Raw genomic sequence first — 24,150 nt, 5'->3', positions numbered from 1 at the left:
GAAGAGTTATAGGTCCAGGGGCCCAGCCTGGAGTAAGGGCTAATGATGGGTGCCCTGGCGAGGCAAAGAAACTTGCAAAAATGCCTGAGGGGCAGATGGCCAGCCAGCTTTTCAGAACAGAAAATATCTACTGTTTCATTTGAAGATGTGGATGCTGCCGTGTAAATAAGCACCTTCCAAATTGACATCGAAGTCTGCTCTACACTCAAAGATCATGAATCAAAGAAAATAGATGCGTTTCCCAGCGGGGTCAATGTGGGGCAGACAGAAGCAGCTGATGCCACGGGACGACGTGACTATTCATAAAACAAGCTCATTCAGTAGAGGCGGGCACTCAGGGCGAGGCAGTGATGAGAGCGGACACATTCCGGGAAGGAGGGCCATCTTGATGCAGGCATCGCAATTCCACAGGGCCTGCGGTGGCAGCCAGAAGAAATAGGAGCTAGATCTTAAGGGCCGGGGTGATCCACCCACCATGCAGGCAGATTATGGGGAAAGGGAGAAGTTAGACCAGAATGCAGACAAAGTGGGACACATGGGGGACCCTGCATGAAGGAACCTCATTATCAGAGAAGGACGTCACAGAGGGCAGAGGTCTGCGGCTCAGAGGTCACCACTGAGACCCTCATTGTGGGATTTGGATTCCAGGGTTAGTTTAATAGGATGAAAGCTTCAGAATCTGACCTCGTGTAAAGGAGGAGCTGGGCAGCTTACATCTTTAGGCATCTCCCTCTCCCAAGTGGGGGACCCCAATAGCTTAGTTCTGAATAGCTCTCCGAGGAAGTGTCCTGGCATATCCAGTGGAGAAAGAAAAATAGGTGCCATGGAAGGTTTTGAAGAAGAAGGATGATACAATGAAACAGATGTTCTAGGAGGATAATTTGGCCGGGATGTCAGGGTGAGATGCTGGTGAAGAGATGAGATGTAGAGAGAGGAGATGGATGGCCCCTATGATGGCTGGCCCAGAAATTATAACCTTCTGAATGAGCAAGGTAGCTGTGCTGATGGGGGACAAAACAAAACTGAGTGCATCCATGAAGACTACACAGACTGTGTGCGGAAATCAAAGACTTCAAGCTTGTCTGAGATGGAAAATGATAGTGAAAGTGTTACAAATATAGAAGGGGCTGTAGCTTTAAAAGGAGAAAGCAAGAGCGTCTCAGAAATGCTGAGTCTGAAGCGACAGCCAGACAGCCAAGTGAAAGTGTCTAATTAGACCTTTGAAATTATAAGATGGAAATTAAGGCCAGGGCTTGAGATTGTGTTTGTGAGTCATTTGCCTAAAGTAAATGAAACTGCAAGAGGGAAGCATGTGATGGGAAATTGGAGATGTCTGCAGTTACAGAAATGGGAAGAAACAGGGTGGTCAGAGAAGGCCTCACTCAGGATGAAGGATGAAGGACAGGAGAGAGCCTTGCAGCGGAGACTGTGGATGTGAGCCAATGGCCACAGAGAGGCCTTCAAACCTGGACTCTGAAAGTGACCTTGACTGATGCTCTGGAAAGAAAGTGGCCTGGTCAGTGGCCCCTGGGGGCCCATTTTGAGGGGCAACCTCAAAGGAAGACACTGAGGAGGGAGACCACTCTGCTAGAGATCAGAAGAAATCACCAGTTTCTCACAAAATTTGGCAGAAGGAAGGCAGAAGTTGGGAAGAGGTGGTGTGCTGCCCCCCGAGGCACACAAAGAGGAGGCAGCCAGTAGGGAAAAGGCTCTTGGAAAAGGGAGCAGTAAAGGAGCAAGAATCTTCCAGAAATTGAAAAGGAGGAGACTGGGAACAGATTAGGCCTATAAAGGAAATTCTTCTCTGTATCAGTTAGCTCTTGCTGTATAACAAGCATCTAAAAACTCAGTAACTTAAAACGTTTGTCTGTTTCATCTGTATCAGTGGGCTACACGTAGTTTGGTCAGTTCTGTTTTCTGGACCAGGCCTGACTGGTATTAGCTAAGTTTGCTCAGACACAGGTGGTCAGCTACTGAGTTGGCTAGGAGCTCAGCTGGTCCGAGATTACTCTGCTGGGACACCTTCGCTTTCCTTCTTCCTGCTTCCCCATCTTCCAGCAGGCTCTCCTGGGCTTATTCTCACTGCAGTAGAGGGATTCTGAGAGAGCGAGTAGAGGCCCATGTGAGTTCTTCAGGCCTTATCCTCAAATTAGTATGAGATCCAAGCAAGTCACAAAACCATTTCTGATTCAAGGGGAGCAGGGGTGGTTCCACAAAGTCACATTGCAAGAGGCACAAATATCAGATAAAAGACTTCAGGCCATTTTTGCAATCAATATCCCAGGACCTCCTCACCTTCATCTTCTCTGAATCATGGATTTGAGATGCATCGGTAAGGAGGCAAAAAGGTAAATAAAGTCTTTTTTTTTTCAAGGTCTTTTTTTTTTAAAAAAAGAACAAGGTCTTGGTTTGCCCAAGTTCCATAGAAACAGAATAGACCTGGAGGTTATGAAGAATGAGAAAAACTTGGAACAGCCACCATAAAACTTGCGGAGAGAGCTTGAATGCAAAAGAGGAAGGGTTGCCAAGGAATACCGTGAGGACCAGCTGAGAGCAGGAGGCAGGGACTGCAATGCCATCCATAGCCACCCAGAGCCACCCAGGGCCACCGAGAGCCTGGGTGTGGAAAAAGACATGCACAGTGAAGGCTTAGGGGGAGATAATGAGACACAGCAGCAGCAGCAGCGAAGCCAAAGCTGGGGAGAAGCCAGTGGTTCAATGTCTGTGTCTCCCGCTCACAAGGGCAGAGTGGCGGGCTTTTGGCCAGCATACCCACTTGCCTGGTTAGCCACTGGAGCCTTGTCTGGGGAGAAGTCCTAGGCCCCTTGTGTCTCTGAGGTGCCCTCCATGTTGACGGGACTCCCCATGAGGAGCCCCAAAAAGTGTAAAAAGTAACTGAGTGGATGTGACTCTGAAGGGCAACAAAATCAATGAATGGAAAATAGTTCATTTCTGTCCCATTGATTTTTTTTTTTAATGCTCATTGAGGACACAGCTACCTATTGTCATTAAACTAACCACTTTTCAGTGAAATACTTTAATTCTCTCTAAGATCAACTCCTGCATAACCAATTACTAAAATAAATTATTTATTACGCAGCTCATTCTCAAAAGAGTGCATTTTTAGATTGCATAACCACAGTGAGGCAGTCAACCCAAAGGTTTTTTCCCACCTGACATAGCCTCACCCCCTCGCCCTGTCCAGGTGTCGCTATTTCAGCCCCGCCCTCAAGTGTGAGACTCCCCTGTCCTCTGCCTCCATCCCAGACCAGGGCTTTCCCCCCCAGACCCTGAGCCCTTGGTTCCTCCTGCTCTGAACCCTTGGATGTCTCTTCATGACTCATCGCTCAGCCTCTAGGCCTCCAGTGGTTGAAACCTTGAACCCACCCGGGACATCAGACAGCCCACGCTCTCAGTTCAGTAGCCTTAAGCTCACATTGGGAGGGGCATAAGTGTTGATCTTTAAATTCCCCCAGTCTGTGGTTCGAACAAGCATCTCCCTCCCCTGAATCCTTGTTGAGATTCCGGCCTCCCGCCCACCTCTCTGGTCTCTGTGAGAATGCTTGTTCGCACAAAGCCTGGGAGTGGAATAAGTCTCCTTATCCACCTACCTAGCAGGCTGGCTCTCCTTTGCCAGACCCTGCAGAGGGGTACAAATTGCCCTAGAAGGGGTGAAGAGGTGAGCGTGGTAACTCTCAAAAGGACCTGGAGTTGTTTAGCTTTTATTTTGAACAGTCTAGAAATTACTTCATATACAAAATAACTTTTAAAATCTTCCCCTTGGGTCTGGTCCCATGGTCCTGTGGTTAAGATAATGTGCAATGCGGGGATGTGAGTTTGAGCCCTGTTCTGGAGAACTAGGACCCCACATACCCACTGTATAGCAACAAAGCCTGCATGCTGCGATTCACACCTGACGCAGCCAAGTAAATAAAAATAAAATAAATAAATATTTAAATAAAACAAAATATTTCCCTTGGAATTTTTTTTTAAGGTGGTGATGATTTTCAGACTTTCACAGGTAGAAAGCACACTTGTTCCCATAAATCCATCACCTTCCAGAAGGAGCCTGCCCACTGTCCATTTTCAAGATTAATCTTTCTCCTGAGTGTTTTACCTCCCACCACCTATGAGACTCTTCCAGTGGGGTCCAATATTGAAACTCAAAATGCCTCATTTTGTATTTTATGACTTGCTCCCCAAAATCCAGGCCGCCTAGTTTCTAGAAATTAGAAACTCCCTAGTTTCTATCAATGAACCATTAGTAGAGGTTAAAAAAAATTTTGTCGAAAGAACAGACTGATGGTTTGCCCAGGCCCCTGGGTCCAGCATCATCTAGGGAGTAGGATGGGGAAGAAGTTGCAGCACTGCGGGGCTCCTGACACAGCAGAAAAAACGCTGGCTGCTGGGGAGGTGAGGCTGCAATCTCGATGCTGCTTTTTATTAGTCCTATGACTTGGTGAATTCTCCCAAATGGTAGGAAAGTTGCAGCTGAGACCCAAGGGGTAATGAAAATAAACATAGTTTTACTAACACTAAAAAAAATTGTCTTCCAATTTTTCAAATAAAGAATCACAGATTATTATTACTAAATCAACCTGATTTCACCTGCATAGTCATGTACAGAGTGGTAATGGGGCTCAGTACACACTATCTGTGTGTACAGCTGCATATAAATATCTTAAGCTGAAAACATTTAAGAAAATAGCAGATTCAAGTCATTCTAACACGTACTCAACCCTTCTTTTCTGAAACAGGTTGTTAAATTCCCATATGGAAAGTACTCTCCCTGTCCCAGGAGGAAGGAAGATACTCTTAAGACCAGAAATGGGGAATTGAGGTCTGAGAAACCTGCACAAACAAGCCTTGTCAAAATAACTCTTATCTTCCTGGTTACTTCTTCACCACCTACTAACCCTACCCAAACCCCTCTGTCTTGTCAATACTTCACAAATTTATTGTTTCTTTGTCTACAAGGTATGAAAGCTTCTTACTCTGATCACTTATTCAGGTCTTCATTTTCTTGTGACAGCTCCCATGTACCTGTAAAAATTCGCTAAAATGTGTATACTTTTCTCCCATTAATCTGTCTTAGTTTAACTTTCAGACCCAGCCAGGGACCCTGAAAGAATTAAAGAAAGCCCTTTTCTCCCCTGCAGTGGACTAAGGGAAAATGGATTTCCACAGTGGGGTTTTTAAGGGCTTCTGATTCCCTTAGATTACTTGCCCATAGGGTTACCTGAAATAATAACCTGAATAAACATCCCAGTGTTGCTACTTCATTCATTCAGGAAACATTTCTGACTACTCTACCCCAGGCATATTGTAGGGATATGGCAGTAAATATAACAAAGACCCTGCCCTCTTGGAGCTTACCTCCAGTAAGGGAACCTGATCCACCCCCACTAAATTAACAACAACCAAGAAAATGCTACACACATGAAATGTCAGGTGAATAAAGTCAAGTAAGAAGAAAAGGGAGTCCCTGGAAGTGGACAAGGATTTGATTTTTATACGAAAGAGTCAGTGTGGGCTTAGAAAGCTGACACTGAGGGGAGACCTGGAAGAAGTGAGGATTGACTTCAAATGAGTGGTCTATAGCTGCCCTGCCCTGGTTCGGAATGGTTCAGATTTGGCCACTGTGCCAGGGGAGGGGTTCTCAGAGGTGGTGTGGTTGGTCTCAGCAAGAGTCAGCTGAAGGACCTCTGGGCCCCACTGAATGCACCGTCTTGTTTTCCTGCTCCAGCTGGTGGAGAAGTTGTAAAGGGGGAACCTCACACTTGGGTGAACCCAAATCCTCTCATCCCTTTCTGCCCTCTCTTGAGATACACCAAGAGCAAGCACATCAGTGATGCAGGAAGGTCCAGAGAAAAGTGGGGCTAGCGGAGGAGTGACTGCTCTGATTGACAGGAGCATCTCTATTGTTTTAACCTGGCTTGGTACCTCCAAATGCCATTTGCTACCAATGCAGCTCCAAACAAGATAGATGAGAGAAGAAAATTTCAGTGGACCATCTAAGGAGAAGCCTGTCAATAGTTCAGAAGCAAGAAAGTTGGATCTGATGGGTTTAAGATTTCCACCAGCAAAATGTTCTGTTAACACTTCAGAATTACTACTCTTCCACCTAAATATGCATTCTCCCTGTCCCTATTCCACTGCCAGGGCTCACAGTTACAGTCAAAAGGAAGCTTTATGTTATATTTTAAGTTTAACTGTAGGTAGTATTGAGCCTTTCCCTTTCTTTCTCTTCTGTTAGGTCCATACAATTTCTGTCCTTTATCAAGCCCATCTTTGCGTGAAATGTTCCCTTGGCATCTCTAATTTTCTTGAAGAGATCTCTAGTCTTTCCCATTCTGTTGTTTTCCTCTATTTCTTTCCATTGATCACTGAGAAAGTCTTTCTTATCTCTTCTTGCTATTCTTCGGAACTCTGCATTCAGATGCTTATATCTTCCCTTTTCTCCTTTGCTTTTCGCTTCTCTTCTTTTCACAGCGATTTGTAAGGCCTCCCCAGACAGCCATTTTGCTTTTTTGCATTTCTTTTCCATGGGGATGGTCTTGATCCCTGTCTCCTGTACAATGTCACAAACCTCTGTCCATAGTTCATCAGGGTGATTGCAGCCATGAAATTAAAAGACGCTTACTCCTTGGAAGGAAAGTTATGACCAACCTAGATAGCATATTAAAAAGCAGAGACATTATTTTGCCAACAAAGGTCCTTCTAGTCAAGGCTATGGTTTTTCCAGTAGTCACATATGGATGTGAGAGTTAGACTGTGAAGAAAGCTGAGCACCGAAGAATTGATGCTTTTGAACTGTGGTGTTGGAGAAGACTCTTGAGAGTCCCTTGGACTGCAAGGAGATCCAACCAGTCCATTCTCAAGGAGATCAGCCCTGGGATTTCTTTGGAAGGAATGATGCTGAAGCTGAAACTCCAGTACTTTGGCCACCTCATGCGAAGAGTTGACTCATTGGAAAAGACCCTGATGCTGGGAGGGATTGGGGGCAGGAGGAGAAGGGGATGACAGAGGATGAGATGGCTGGATGGCATCACTGACTCGATGGACGTGAGTTTGAGTGAACTCTGGGAGTTGGTGATGGACAGGGAGGCCTGGTGTGCTGAGATTCATGGGGTCGCAAAGAGTCGGACATGACTGAGCGACTGAACTGAACTGGACTTTCTTTCTCTTATTGCTTTATTTCTTCCTTTTCTTTCTTTCCTTTTTTTTTTTTAATTTACTCTGACTCATGAATAATAGATCAGTTTTCTGAATCTCTGAGTCAATGTGTATGCTGCTGCTGCTGCTAAGTCACTTCAGTAGTGTCTGACTCTGTGCAACCCCAAAGACAGAAGCCCACCAGGCTCCCCCGTCCCTGGGATTCTCCAGACAAGAACACTGGAGTGGGCTGCCATTTCCTTCTCCAAGGCATGAAAGTGAAAAGTGAAAGTGAAGTTGTTCAGTCGTGTCCAACTCTTAGCGACCCCATGGACTTCAGCCTACCAGGCTCCTCCATCCATGGGGTTTTCCAGGCAAGAGTACTGCAGTGGGGTGCCATTGCCTTCTCTGCAACACGTATACTCCAATATCAAAGTAGAAACATTAGTAATAAAAAGGAGAGAGTGGCAAAAGAAGAAATAGCAGGAGACAGAAAAGAAGAAAAGTTACTATAACAAAGAAAAGACTACAAACAGAGCAGTAATGGATAGCTTGATGATGCTCCTCAGTTTCACCAACCCCTCCAGGTCCCCACAGCCTCAACTCTTGTGTTAGTCTGCTTGGGCTGCCAGAATAAAGGGCCACAGGCTGGGCAACTTAAACAACAGAAATTTATTGCTTCACATTTCTGGAAATTAGAAGTATGAGATCAAGGTGTCAACAGGGCTGGTTTCTCCTGAGTCCTTTCTCTTGTGCTTGTATATGATGGCCATCTTCTCCCTGAATCTCCATATGGTCTTCTCTGTGTGTACGTGAGTGCTTGGTTGGTCGGTTGTGTCTGACTCTTTGCAACACCATGGACTGTCACCCTCCAGGCTCCTTTGTCCATGGGATTTCCCAGGCAAGAATACTGGAGTGGGTTGCCATTTTCTTCTCCAGGGGATCTTCCTGATCCAGGGATTGAAACCACGTCTCCTATATCTCCTGCATTGCAGGCGGATTCTTTACTCTCTGAGCCGTCAATTTGCCTGTATCCAAATTCCCTTTTCTCATCAGTATACCAGTCACTGCATTAGGCCCCACTTTAATGAGTTGGTACATGTGACTCCATGGACTGTATCCCACCAGGGTCCTCTGTCCATGGAGATTCTCCAGGCAAGAATACTGGAGTGGGTTGCCATGCCCTTCTCCAGGGGGATCTTCCCCACTCAGGGATCAAACCCAGGTCTCCTGCATCTGATCCATCGCAGAAGATTCTTTACCACTGAGCCACTGGGGAAAACTTCATTTCACCTTAATTACCTCCTTAAAGACCCAGTTTCCAAATAGAGTCATATTCTGAGGTTCTAGATATTAGAACTTCAATGATGGATTTTGGAAGAACACAACTCAGCCTGTTCCAACCCTGAAGCTTCAGATCTCTGGACTTCTGTTTCCTTTGCATTCTTTCTTCCTCCTTTCTGGTATGTATTCTGGAATGGAGGAGTAAGGAAGAGGGCATTCAGAGCCAATGCCACCAGGAGACTGGCTCCACCACAGTGGTGGTCATAGCGTGGATACCCTGTCAGCTCCTCCTACTCAGGACTGGCCCCAACAAGCAGGGGCTGCACAGCCCCACCTCAGTCCCAGTGAGCAGAGCAGCAGCCCAAGTCTCCCGGAACAAGGGACTAGAATTTCACTCTAACAAAAGATGAGGAAGATGGATTTCCTTGTGATGAACCACTAGTAAAATGAATTTCTTCTTCTCTAGAGGGTAGTCACAAGTCCACGAACAGAAGTCAAGCTTCTAAGCATCCCTGCTCCCTTCATCCACACCCTTATCTGTCTCTGCTCCCCAGATCTGAACATTCTGGAAAAGAACTTCCATCCCATAGTCCTCAGAAGTGAAGACAAATTCTTAGTTCCATCAGCCATCACTAGCCATGCCCTCCAGACTTCTAAGAAGTTCTCAGGCCTCATCCTAAGACCCCAATCCTCACGGCTTGAACTTTTGCCTGAATCTTCCTGTGGGGGTAAAGTTGAGAACACTAAGGAAGCTTCAAGCTCACAGCCCAGGGAAGCAATTGGTTGTCATCCCAAAGACAGGACTGTTTCCTCATTTTTCTCTCTCAGACTCAGCCAGCTTTGTGGGGAAGCCAGACTTGAGCACCAACACTGCGCCTGGAAGACACAGTTACACACCTGGAGGACACAGTTACACAAAGGCTTTCTCCTCAGACAATGGAAGGCTCGCCCTGGGCTAGAGCGCATGGCACTGTGCTGACAAGTTGGATTCCAACACAGAGCTGTCAAAGGATGGCAGTGCTTTTGGCTGGGCTTTAACAATTTTGCAGAAATGGGCCCTCAGGCTTCCCATCTCACCAAGGACACAAGCGAAAGCTCCAGATATTGGCTGAGCCCTGAGTCCCTGCTGTGTGCTCCTCCCAACCCAACCCCACCCCACTTCCGCTTCTCAAGAATCCAGGAGAAATGGGATGTTCACAGGGGTGTCAAGTGTCCCTCAGGGCCCATCAGACAAAAACGTTGAACAAACAGTTATTATTTCAGAAAGAAGAGCACCATATTTCAGGGTCTTAGCAGTGTTCCAAAAGAGGAGCAATCAAGAGGAGTATTTCTAGCATTTGGGGTCTAGGCTTAAAGAATTTAAGGTGGATGCTTGAAGGGAATGACTTAGACAAAATTAGGCAGGGTTCCTGACCTAATAAAGTTTAGTGGACATAGTAAAAATAGGGCCTTGCTGTGAATCTTGGTAGGCACACTCTTGTTTGATAAGCAAGTTCTTTATTTAGGTGAGCAAATTATTAGTATCATAAAAGAGCTGTTTGCGCACATAAGTAAACCATTGCTGCATAAATTGGGCTTCCCTGGTGGCTCAGTGGTAAAGAATCCGCCTGCCAATGCAGGAGACACAGAAGACACGAGTTTGATCCCTGGGTCAGGAAGATCCCTTGGCATAGGAAATGGCAACACACTCCAGTATTATTGCCCAGAAAATTCCATGGACAAAGGAGCTTGGCAGGATACAATCTATGGAGTCACAAAGAGCCGGACATGACTGAGTACGCACGCACGCTGTATAAACCAGTTTGCAGTGAGTTTGTGGTCATGGGTGTCTCAATTCTTAGTCATCCCTCATGGCCATTTTCCAGTCTAAAGTGGAAAATAAACCATTACCTTCTAAGGTTGTGATCAACCCAGATCTGCAGTGTTGTTTAAGGTGTCATGATCATGTGTCAGATTCTGACTGTAGCTATTTCTACCTCTGTAAGTATCAGGTTTTCCTGTTTCTGGTAGGCAGAATAATGGCTTTCCAACACATGGCCATACCCTAATTCCTGGATCCTGTATGTTATATCATGTGGCAAGGGAAGCTTTGCAACTATAGTTAAGGTTACTGATATCAAAGTAGGAAGATTATCAGGGATTATGTAGTGGGCCTGGTCTAATCACAAGAGCCCTAAAAAGCTAAAAACTCTCTCTAGCTGGAAGCAGAAGAGCTGCAGCAGCAGGCGAAGTAAGAAAGATTACAAATGTGAGAAGGGTTTGACATGCCTATGCTGGCTCTGAGATGTAGGGCCCCATGTGCAAGGACCAAAGAGAGGCCCATAGGCGTTTAGGGTAGTCTCTGGGGACAGTTAGAAAGAAAACAGGACCTTCTGGTTTATAGCTATAAGGAATTAGATTTTGGCAACAACTTGAATGTTCTTAGAAGCAGGTTCTTCCCAAAGCCTCACAATAAGAGTCCAGACAGCCAATACCTTGATTTCAGTCTTTTGAAAACAGCAGGAGAAACAATCAGAGCACCCCAGGCTTCTGACCTACACAATAGTGACATGATAAAGTTGGCTTGTTTTGACCCACTGAATGGCAATTTTTACGGTGGTGGTGCTGGAAAACTGATACACTGCTTTTTGCTGGCTGGTCATCTGTTGGGTCTTTCGATGGAATGGCAAGTGCACACCAGTATTTGAGCACTGCAGCAAGACTAGTACAAAGAAAGGAATTATGATCAGCATTTGCAGTCCATTCCTAAGTGAGGAGCCAAGTATGTCCAACAGAAAAAGTTCCATTCAGAAAGGAACAGCTTACAAAACCATGTATTAGTTAAGTTATCTACTTTCCTATTTTTTATGCTTGTTTCCCAAATCTCTAGAAATTTAAATACAACATTTTTGGCCCACAATAGTCCATGTTTCACCTTGAAAGGCCAATATTATATCTGGAGCTTCTCCGTTGTGAATTACCATCTGTCCAAACTTACAGCCTTCTTGGATCAAGACGTTTATGTCCTTAGCAGATTATCCAGCTTCGTCAACAATGAATGAATGAATTTCCAGAATTTGAGGGCCTTTATTTAAGACATGAAATAAGGAGGCTGGAAGAAAAAAAGGAAATAGTTCAGAATTTTCCTTAATGATTACAATTTGGGCTATCAAACCAAGGCCTAGTTTTTGGAGTTATCTAAATGTCTCTTTTTCCAAGAAGGAAAATGGATGGGCAGATGCAAAATTCTGGGTGATATCAGAGACTATTGGAAGGCAGGCAACATTTTTTTAGGATAACAAATCCCCATCTGGTTTGTGAGTTGTAGTCTTTTTGCTCACAAATCCAATCCTAGCTATTGGGAGCCTCCCAATGATCAGAAATCAGCCAAAATATCCCTATGAAATTATTGAATCTTGTTTTGGCAGTACTTGACAAGAGTGATTTGGCATGAGCCAGTGAGATTTATAGAAAAGAGATCATTAGGTTGATTTGAAACAGAAAAGCAAGAAACTGGGCTTAAGTCATGAGCCTTTCTGGAAGAGTCTACAAATGTAAAGCAGCTCCCAAATACTTATGGTACCCTGGCCCATATGTTTCATAGTCCATTTCCAATGTCTGTTTCTGGGAACATTCAGTTACATAGGCCAGTTCCCACAGAAAGTTCCCAGGTCTTGTTTCCATGGAAATAGAAAATTTCCTTCCAAGATATGATATGACAGCAAGTCTTAGATTTTTAGCTCTTTGGCCATGTTTGATGTTTGCCATCTAAAACGTCAAAAAATGATTGAAGAAACAAAGTGATTCATTACAAAGGGCTGGTGCTGAAGAAACATGGATGGTAACCAAAGAAAAATGAGTATAAAGTCAACTGTTGATTTTATTGTATATTTTGGCAAATCTTGAACCGGATATTAGACTATAAAATGCAAAGAGCAGTATGAAGACAGGGGTCTATGAGCATCACAATTAAGGGTTAACAAGTAACTGTGAGCAGATTTTTAAATTAGTTAAGAGGAAAGAATAAAGTGCTAAAAAAAAAAAAAAAGAATAAGAAATACAAATTAAAACCTGATCACGTGTGGCTCTGGAAATCCAGATTTTATTCTGTGGATGTTGGGTGGAAGTTTGCAGGAACACTGCATGGTGCTGTCTACTTGACCCAAATATTGGTTGATGCTATCTCCTCCTTTCTGAAGATTGTCAGAAAAGTGTAAAGCCCCCAGGTGGGGCAGTCTTCCAGTGATCTTTATTCGAGAGAGATAAATCCAGGGGTCAACCCTTCAGAGTTTTGCTGCTGTTCTAGTTATTTCCTGACAGTTTTTTTTTTTTCTACCCCAGAAAACCATGTTAGCGTGATATATCTTTCTTCATCCATTTACTTTGAATTAAATATTTATTCACTTGGCTGCGTTGTGTCTCAGTTGCGATTCAAAGGCGTCTCCATTGCCATTGAGGGCTTAGTTGCCCCGCAGCATGTGGGATCTTAATTCCCCAACCAGGATTCAAACTTGCATCCCCTGCATTGGAAGGCAGGTTCTTAACCACTTAACCACCAGGGAAGTCCCTTCATCTGTTTACCTTTAATCTGTATGTGTCATTATATATAAAGTGGATTTCTTATACACAGTATGTAGTGGGATCTTGCTTTTTGATCCACTCTAACAATTTCTGATTTTCAGTTGTGCATTTAGACCACTGATATTCAAAGTGATTATTAATATAACTACCATGTTTTTACCATTTTCTACTTGTTGCCCTTGTTGAATTGTTTTCTTTGTATTTTTGTCTTCCACTTTCTATCTGCCTTTCATGGTTTTAATTGAGCATTTGATATAATACTACTTTCTGTCCTCTCAGCATATCTAGTAGAGAAATGATCTGGTTTTCTCAACAAATAAATAACATAATAAAGACACAAGTGGGAGAGATGTTACAGTTTTAAAGAGGTATCAACCAAATGCAAAGTATGAACCTTGATTGGATTCTGAAACAAACAGAAATGAAAATTTTTGAGGTAACTAGGGATATTTAGTTATATTATTGAATTATTGTTAATTCTGTTAGTTGGGATAATAGTTTTGGTGTTTAATTACATTAAAAAATTACAAGAGGATAGGTAGATAAATGAAACCAACTTGGTAAATGTTAGCAAGCTAGGTAATGAACACATAGGATTTCCTTATATTTTTCTTTATACCTTGTTTTGTGCCAAATTTTCCATTATAAAGATTTTTTTTAAGCTGACAAAAGTGATCTTTATAAGACTGGAGCATATAAGGAATATTACTTGGCCATTAAAAAGAATGAAATAATGCCATTTGCAGCAACATGGATGAACCTCGAGATCATCACACTAAGTAAAGTCAGACAGAGAAAGACAAATATCATAAGATGTAACTTATATGCAGAATCTAAAAATATGGTACAAATAAACTTATTTATAAAACAGAAACAAATTCACAGACTTAGAAAACAAACTTACCAGGAGGGAAGTATCGGGGGGAGGAATAGATTGGGAGTTTGGGATTGACATGTACACACTGCTATATTTAACATAAATAACTAACCAGGACCTACTGTATAGCACAGGGAAGGCTGCTCAATATTCTGTAATAACCCAAATGGGAAAAGAATTTGAAAAAGAGAATAAATATATGCATATGTAATTTTTAAAGTAGTCTGTATTTGAAAAAGTCAGCAATCACTTTCATAGAAATGATCCAAATAAGTAATTCACAACTCTTTGCTACCACATGGACTGTAGTCTGCCAAGCTCCTCTGTCCACGGAGTTCTCCAGGCAGGAATACTAGAGTGAGTGGCCACCCTTCTCCAGGGAATCTTCCTGACCCAGGAAACCCAGGTCTCCTGCCTTATATGCAGATTCTTTACCATTTGGGCCACCAGGGAAACCCCACATTTTAGGTGATAGAATGCTAAAAACCTACATCCAATTCATCAGCGTGGTATGATTCCTTTGCTTATAGCTTATTCACATTGTACACGTTTCTGCTGTTTTGTGAAACATAAGAAACCAACACAAAAACTGTAAAGCAATTATCCTCCAATTAAACATAAATAATTTTTTAAACAATGAAAAAAGAAGGAAAAAAAAGAAATAAAACCAAAATAAGGAACCATAAAACATGGCTTCCAATATTAACTGGAATACTCACTTTAACCTTCCTGGACCTCAAATGATTCCTGCTCCGTGAAGCAGAATAATGACTTCCCACTTATTTAAATTAAATAGGCATTTTAAAACCTATAACATTAAATAAGATAATTCACATTAAAACTATCTAAAATATGTAATGCTACATAAATGGATGGGATTGTTATTTTGTGGTTATTTTCATCAGCATCGTCATCATTATTCAAATGTATTTAGTTATAGGAGAGCAAAGGTGAATAGATCAGGATATTTCCTATGAGGGTAAGTCTGTGTAATGGACCTGAGTGCTTGATACAGAGGAGATGATGAAATAGACCAGAACGAGGTGGATTCTCCATACCTGGCTTGAGAGATCTAGATATGGCCAGGAAGGTGGGGCCTCTTAGATCAAGACAGCTTTTTATTTATTCGTTCATTTACTCATTCAACAGACACATATCAGGTACTTGCTACTACATGCCAGGCACTGTGCTGGATGCTGAGGGACAGCCATCTAAGAAGATGATCATATCAGAATGTGGGGTTGCAGGAACATGGAATAGAGACACCCAACGCAGCCTTGGAATAGGAAGGAGAGACCCTAGGTAGGCTTCTTCGAGCCATGTTGGTCAAATAGAAAGAGGGGGAAGGAATGTTCCAACAGAGGGATAGCATGACCAAAGACATGGAAGGTGTGCTTTAGGAAACCACAGAGCAGCCGCAGTGGTGGTTTTCTGCCAGAGGCAGGAAGATGTGAAATTGAAGAGCTGCGATGGAACAGGATGGCAGAGGCAAGAAGCCAGGCATGCGGAGTGCATTCCTGAAGCCAGAAGATCTGTGGGCCTGGGGACCAGACTGCAGTGGCAACAGGAGGCCCCTGGGAGCTGGAAGAGGTGGGGAGGGAGCTGTGGGCTTTTTCTTGCATTCTGCCTCAGTTCTGCTTACAGGGCCTTCAGAGTGGTGCACCCGACCTTAGGCTGAGGAAGCCGAGGGCGCTTCTCAGGTGTGAGCAAGCCACTGGGTTGGGGGTGGTATAAACAACAGCTAACTTTAATCAGAGATGCCACAGAGGAATGTGTGGTGCTGAGTGCACGTTAATTAGGGCCTCCCAGGTGATCAAACAGAAGGACCACTTCCAGCTCAGTTAAGAAAAATGTTAATTAAAAAAAAGCAAATACAATAGAGTTCAGATGCTTCTATGCTGCCTCTTCAAGTCGAAACTCCATCTGTTCTTTGATTTGGGGGTTGTGAGTGAAGATACCCTTTTCGTCTGTGCAGCTGCAGAGCAAATGGTATCCTTTGACTTTTGGGTCCGTTAGCTGCGCCCTGGAGATGCCACCAGCCTTCATCTCCCAGCTCCTGTCTGACTCACATAGCACTCCTCCTGACTGCCTTATCCAGGGGCGAAACTCAGTGTTGCTGCTCTCCCAGTAAAGGAGATAGAGGTAGAGTATGTAGATACAGAAGCTTTTTCTCATCTCTTTCCACTGAGCTGGGTTCAGTCCATCATTCAGAAAGCTAACACTCCAGGGAACAGTATGAACTACATGCTTCTCAAACCAGAATCTTAGGATATCTAGGTGTGGGGCTGTTCCTGGATGTTTATTCCCAGTATTTCCCCCAAATCTCTACATTACTTTTTAAATTCTGTGTTAATCCATAACCTTAAAAATAATGAAATCACATCCCAGAATCATTTTACAAGTGGCACAGCGAGACTCAGTGCTCAGGTTTACCTTCGTGCCACCAGAAGTCCAAATTGTTTCAAGCCACACCGTATGAACAAAGGTTTCCAAACAGTTTACATCAAAACGGTTGTTGGACTTCCCTAGTGGTCCAGTGGTTAAGACTCCAAGCTCTCAAAGCAAAGGGCCCAGGTTCGATCCCTAGTCAGGGAACTAGACCCCACATGCTGAAATTAAGTGTTTGTATGCTGTAACTAAGGCCCCACACAGCCAAATAAGAAACCATTGTTGTCTCCAATCCCTTAGCGTCAACCCCTCCCTAAGTAGTATACGTGTCAGAATTTGCAGCATTAATGATTGCAGGTAACTTGTGTATGAAGGATAAGCAGTAACAAATTCTGGTCAGAAAGCAGGGAATTCAATTCTCACATTAGAGCTGCGATGCCACACTCACAGTATTTTGCTATCACTGTAACCCGTTGATGGCAAAAGAATGGTTTTATAATTTAAAAAAGTATAGATATATCCTAAAAAACAACAAAAAAATTTTGTCATAAGAACACAGTCATCACGTCTACTCTCTCACAATAGTGTATTTAGTTTGTATTTAATTTCTGCATTAAATAAAACCTTTAATATGAAGACTTCCTTCAAGCAAATAGGATACCTTTGAAGAATTTTTAAATAGCATCTCATTAGAACTGGCATTTGAGATTGACATGCTGGCCATCTTCATCAATTTTTAGATTTGATTGTCCTGAAATAGCATACACAGCCCTGAATTTATCCAACATTGTAAATATATTTACAAGCATTTAAGACCCAATATATTTTAAAGCATTCTTGTCGTGATTATTATTACTGAAGTCAAAATAAGGAAATAATGTAAAAGTGAATGTGATGCTGTAAATTTCTCCTCGTTTGGGTTTTTTTTTGGCCATGGCACATGGCATATGGGATCTTAGTACCCCTACCAGGGATCGACCCCATGCCCCTGGCATTGGAAGCACAGGGTCTTAACCACAGATTTCTCATCTTAAGCCCAACAAGTTGCCTTCAGGAAGCCCCATCATCTGTCAGTGTGGACTCATGGTTCTGTGGACAGGCTTTGGAGGTAGTCTACAGGGGTAGACTACAGGGTAAATCCCTGCTCTGTCGCTGCCCAGCTATGTGTCTTCTCTATCTTTGCCCCTTCAGCTCTAAAATGGGAATAATAATGGTAATACCTGTTAAACAAAGTTGTTTCAAGAGCTAAATGAGAAGAGCATGTGTGCTAAGTCGCTTCAGTCTTGTCAGACTCTTTGCAACCCCATGGACTATAGCCCACCAGGCTTCTCCGTCCATGGGACTCTCCAGGTAAGAATACTGGAGTGGGTTGCTGTCTCCTTCCCCAAGGGATCTTCCTAACCTGAGTATTATATTGTGATCCTGAGTACTGAGGATACTGTGGCTCCTGTATTACAGGCAGATTCTTTACCACTCAGCCAGCACAAAAGACCTAAATGAGTGATTAAATAAATGTAAAGTTATTGAAGCAGTGCCTGGCACTTAGAGAGGGATTTTAAAAATTCAGTCATGAAACGGTAATGTTTTCAGTATAGCTACGGGCAACTTCTTCAAATCAAGGTGGGGGCAATTGAATGGTTATTCATGACTACCCTTTGTGTGCCCTCACTCGCTTCAGAGCTGCTCACGATGGAAGAGAGGGGTCTTTGTGGACCAAGTGGCCTGCACACATTTCAGGGGGGTTTCCACCTGTTCTTCTTAGAACCCAAAGGCATCCTGAGTTGAATGACATGTTTTGGGCTCCACGAATGTTCAGATTCAAATTTATAATATGAATTTTTTTAACTCTAGTAAGACTCAGTGAAAGTGAAAGTCGCTCAGTTGTGTCCAACTCTTTGCCACCCCATGGACTGTACAGTCCATGGAATACTCCAGGCCAGAGTACTGGAGTGGGCAGCCTTTCTCTTCTCCAGGGGATCTTCCCAACCCAGGGATCAAACCCAGGTCTCCCACATTGCAGGCGGATTCTTTACCAACTGAGCTATGAGGGAAGCCACTAATAAGACTCAACACAATCTCAAATATGCTGTGCTAACTTTGATAGTGAGGACAACCAACCAATGGGTTAATTTTGTTCTGTCACATTGACTTGTTTTCATGCAGACCTTGGAGAAAATTGTCTACCAACAGATCTGGGGATATATTTGAAGGACTTGTCAATGAGTCATTGATTACGATGTCTGTAGCTCTGTACTGATCTTTTTAAAACTCAAATATGCACAAGTAAAAAAATCAAAAAGTAAAAATAAAAATGTATATGTAATCCAGTACTCTGTGAGAGATCAAGCAAGTTCAGTTTGGTCATTCATTCATTCAACAAACATTGATTTTTATGTCTGCTAGGTGGTTGGTTCTTCTCTGAGCTCCTTTATATAGCTATGAACAAGGTTAAGACACATTTATTCAACCTGTTCTGAGTCATAATTAATATGCAATAACAAGTAAAATCAGAACACTTTTTTGTCTCATTACTGTCATAAAATTTATAGACTAAGCATTTATTGTTAAATGTGGAATGTCTACTGAATGACTTTTATATTGACAATAAGGAAGTGAGTTTGTTGTTAGTTGTTGGTGATTTAACTTTGAAACAAAAAAGTCCTACAAATCCTCCCTAATGCTTTTGGATCAGTTTGATTGAAGAGAATCTTGAGATTGCAAGGTAAGCTACTTGTCTGTTTGAATCAGGATTTTCTTGATACTGTATATCCAAAATGGATTACAGAAATCAATTGGACGCTGAGTCTTGTATAACACTGCAAACGTCAACCACTATCGTTATTTTCAAATTCTGTGTTCATCAAAATAGATTCGATGTCCTTTTTGACTGACTTTGTAATAATTAAGAAAAGGTATAAGTATGAATTTATTAAATAAGCTTATACCCATAAAATGCTGCCATTGTATATTTTATATATTAGGATACTGAGCAAAATTTTGTCTGGAAAAAGTATGCCTCTGACATTTTTAAATTGCTGGTGTAAAAATTCAGTGGACTGAAGGAGAGAGAAGGTTTGATGAGGTCTGCCTTCATACACGGAAAATTAGAGCAGAGAACTATCAAGCCTTCCAGGTACTAACACAAGAGAAGAGGCAGAAACAGGATAATTCCCTGAAGAATGCTGTAAGTTTCCAGAATCTTTATATTTCTTACAATTTTGGTGTTGTTTTTTTTAATACCTCCAACCTCTTAAGTATTGGCAATAGAACCCGTAAAGCATAAAGGCTCTGTAGTTCTGTTTTAAGGGACCAAAAAGAAAAGAGCCACTAGGGAGACTGGTCCCATAACATTCTAGAAATATGGCCAGCCTTGAAAGCTCTGATTTGGAAAGCTCCATTGCACTACCAGCCCCAGCTCTCCAGCCTCTCCTGTGCTCTCAGTGCGGATAGCAATCTTTTCCCATTTCCCTAGTGAACTTTCTCTGTCTCCTTACTTAGAGCAGTTATTCCAAACATTCAACATCTTCCCAAGTTCCCTGCTCTACCCTAGCCTACCTCACAATGCACATAAAATCAGGCTCTACGGTTAGAGGGGTAATCTGTGTAGTGGTTAAGAACATGTACTCTTGAGCCAGAATAACTGGGTTTGAATCTCAACTCCATCACTCAGTAGCTGCGTAAGCTTGAGTTGAGTTAATTAACCCCTCATGTGCCTTGGTTTCCTCATCTCTAAAATAAGATAAAAATGTGCTGGTTAATTCTATGTGTCTACATGCCTGGACCACGGGGTGCCCAGCTCTATGGTCAAATACTATTCTGTGTGTTTCTGTGAGTGTATTTTTGAGCAGGATTAACATTTGAATTATGGGGAATTATTGAATTATGGGGAATTATTTCCCCAAATAGTTGAGGAAACAATGGAAATAGTGACAGACATTATTTTCTTCTCTGGTGGCTCAGATAGTAAAGCATCTGCCTGCAATACGGGAGACCCAGTGTTCAATCCCTGGGTTGGGAAGATCCCCTGGAGAAGGAAATGGCAACCCACTCCAGTACTTTTGCCTGGAAAATCCCATGGACAAAGGACCCTGGTAGGCTACAGTCCATGGGGTCGCAAAGAGTTGGACATGACTGAGCAACTTCACTTCACTTATTTTCTTGGGCTCCAAAATCACTGCAGACAAAATGAATAGACTGCAGCCATGAAATTAATAGATGCTTGCTCCTTGGAAGAAAAGTTATGACCAACATAGACAGCATATTAAAAATCAGTGACAGTACTTTGCTAACAAAGTTCCGTCTAGTCAAAGCTATGGTTTTTCCAGTAGTCACGTATGGATGTGAGAGTTGGACTATAAAAAAAGCTGAGCACCAAAGAATTTATGCTTTTGAACTGTGGTGTTGGAGAAGACTCTTGAGAGTCCCTTGGACAGCAAGAAGATCAAACCAGTCAATCCTGAAGGAAATCAGTCCTGAATATTCATTGGAAGGACTAATGCTGAAGCTGAAACTCCAATACTTTGGCCACCTGATGCAAAGAACTGACTCATTGGAAAAGACCCTGATTCTGGGAAAGATTGAAGTCAGGAGGAGAAGGGGATGGCAGAGGATGAGATGGTTGGATGGCACCACTGACTTGATGGACATGAATTTGAGCAAGCTCTGGGAGTTGGCGATGGACAGGGAAGCCTGGCGTGCTACAGTCCATGGGGTTGCAAAGAGTTAGACACAACTGAGTGATTGAACTGAATTGAATATTTGAATTGGTAGACTGACTAAACCAAATGGCCCTCCTTAATGTTGGGTGGGCCTCATTCCCTGGTGGCTCAGATGGTAAATAATCCACAAGCAATGCAGGATTTCCACCATCCAGTCTGGAAAGTAGGGTTAGGGTTAGGGTTAGGGAGACCCAGTTTCGAATCCTGGGTCAGAAAGATTCCCTTGAGAAGAGAATGGCTACTCACTCCAGTATTCTTGCCTGGAGAACCCCAAGAACAGGGGAGCCTGGTGGGCTATGGTCTATGAGAGTAGACCATACTGTCTCAAAGAGTCAAGACAATAATGAGTGACTAAGCATCCATCCAACTGGTTGAAGGCCTGAGTAGAACAAAAGGGCTGATTCATCCCTGAGTAAGAGAGAGTGCCTCCTGCCTCACTGCCTCTGAACTGGAACATATTGAAACATTGGCTCTTCCTGGTCTCAAGCCTGCTGGCTTTTGGACTGGAACTTATGCTATTTGGTTCTCTTAGTTTGGGCCTTTATACTTGGGCTAGAACTATACCATCAGTTCTGGGTTGTACTGCTGGGTCTCCAGCTCACCAATGGCAAATCTTGGGACTTGTCAGCCCTCATAGTCCTTTGAGCCAATTCTTTACAATAAATCTTTTCTCTATTGGCTCAGTTTCTCTGGAGAATGCTGAGAATACAAATAATGACACCTTTCCTTACAAGTTAAGCTAATGCTCTGATAGATGTAGGGCTCTGAGAAAAGAAGATGGCACCTAGTAAGTGCTCAGTAAGTGTTAATTGACTGAACACAGAACATTGCCTCCCTTCTCTTCCATAATCAGGTAATGACAAAAGAAATAGAAAAACAAATCCATAGCAGCACTGGAAAGTCAAGAGAGAAGCCAACTAGTAGCCCACACAAGAAGAATCTTCTGAAAAGTAAAATGGAAAAGATTGACAACAAAGCCCACAAAACAGAAGAAGTCACAGATCCAACAGGTGAAAAAAGGAAAGCTTAAAAAAAAAAAAGAATTTTCCACTAGTCCTCCAGAGAACCCTCAAATCCCAGGCACCAGAGGATAAAGGGAAATTAATCAATCACTGAGTGATGGAACAGCTGTTCTAATGTCTCACTTTCAGAACAACTTATTCTGGAGTTTATCTCAGTTGACTTTTAAATACTGCTGTCTAAAATGGGAGCTCTAACATTAAAGTTTTAACTACCAGTAGGGCTGGAGTACTGGGGTACTGTCCCAAATAATTTAAGGCTACAGTAACATTTAGATAGCCCTCTGCCAGAAAACGAGCTACATTCTTACCCTAAAGCCATGGTTCTCAAACTTGGCCACAAATTGGAATCATCAGTGGCACTTTTGAAAGCTGAGTTAAACTTCCAGTGGGTCTCCTTTAATTGCTCTAAGGAGCAACCTGAGTGTCATGATTTTTCAAATCTCACCATGGTGACTCCAGTTTGCAGGCAAACTGACCATGCTAAATAGAAGCCAACTGTCAGTAACCCCTCCCACTTGAAAATCTAACTGAAGTGAGGTAGCTATTAGATCAACTATATGAAATTTCCAACATTCAACCTTTTTTTTTTTTGACCTATAAACATGGCAATTTCACATAGTTCATTGAGCATTGCAAACTGGAGGAAAGGGAATCTTTGTTATGATAGAAAGTTTAGCAATACTGTCATTTGCAGTAATGTGGACAATAAAAAAATATATACCCAATGAATTGGATAATTTAGCTGGAGATGTTTATAGGCAAAATGTCTATAGTGTTGATAGGAAATGTAAAAACTGAAAGATATACTAAAGAAAAGACTGTTATACATAAAGGAACTGGGCATTTATGGTTTTGAAAACTCTCAGCCTCTCTAGACAACAAAGGATGTCAAAAGTAAGAAATGGATCCTAAGCACAGATCAAGTTCAGGGCATTACCAGGAATTTAAAGATGAGTTGAGGGCATGGCTATAATATTCTTTGTTAAAGCTTCAGAAATATTGAAGATGTTACCTCAGCATAGCATTCCATTTTTTAAAACAGCAGTCCCCAACCTTTTTCCACCAGGGACTGATTTTGTGGAAGACACGTGTTCCAAGGCCCCGGGGCTGAGGGGATGGTTTCAGGATGAATCAAGCACATTACATGTATTGTGTACTTTATTTCTAATCTAAAGCTGCCACTGATCTGACAGGAGGTGTCAGTCCATGGCCCAGAGGTTGGGGACCCCTGTTTTAAAAGATTCTTTAAAAATTTCAAGAGTATGCCTAACAGTAATAGGGCTTCTAGGAAACTTAAAGTTGTTGTCCCTCAGCAAATTTCCAAGATAGACAAGGGTGTATCTCAAAAAATTTTTGTGGGAGTAGCTTTTGTCTAATGGAGTTGGCCTCAGTAAGATTCCCAGGAGGTGTACAAAGCTTTCAAAAGAATTATACCAAGAGAAAAACACTACCAGCTTCAAGGAGAAAGATATAATACAAAATGAAAATAGGGATCTTTGGATTCTTAAAATTCTACTGAAAGGAAGCAGGCTAAGATAACTACTTAGCTAAACACACATGCTACTGTTTATAACAAAGGCCCAGAAAGAAAATCTGTGAACCACAGAATAAGTTTCAGAATGAGTAGGACTGAGTCCTGACCAAGGAACTTCAAACATTCTCTTGGCTGACTATATGAAGTTTAAGAACAGAAAAAGTTATTGTAAAGCAATAGAAATCAGAACAGTAGTTGTGAATGGTGGAATGGATGGTGGAAATTGACTGGAAGGCTGGAAGTTCCCTATATATACATGTCTGCAGGCATTTATCAAAACCTATCAAAGTGTACCCTAAAGATCTTTTAATTTCAGTGTATGTACATTTTACTTGAGTTAATAAAACATAAAAAGAAATTTAAAAATTAAATATAGGCTGCTGAGCTAAGGCTAAAAGTTAAATGAAAAATCTAATTCAAATTAAATAATGAGAGAGCTAGAATCTCAAAAACAGCAAAATAATTTTTAATAGAAGGAAGGAGTTAATAAAGATAATTGAAAAATAATGAATTATTTAAAATAGACCTAATAAATTCTGGTTCCTTAAAAAAAAGACAACTTTTGACATAATGGTCAAGAAAGATAAGAAAACATAAATGAGTTTAAGTATA

This window comes from Bubalus bubalis, chromosome 5, assembly GCF_019923935.1.
Source record: "Bubalus bubalis isolate 160015118507 breed Murrah chromosome 5, NDDB_SH_1, whole genome shotgun sequence".
Classification (NCBI taxonomy): Eukaryota; Metazoa; Chordata; class Mammalia; order Artiodactyla; family Bovidae; genus Bubalus; species Bubalus bubalis.
The sequence above is the reverse complement of the archived record's forward strand: the minus strand, read 5'-3'. Positions refer to the sequence as shown.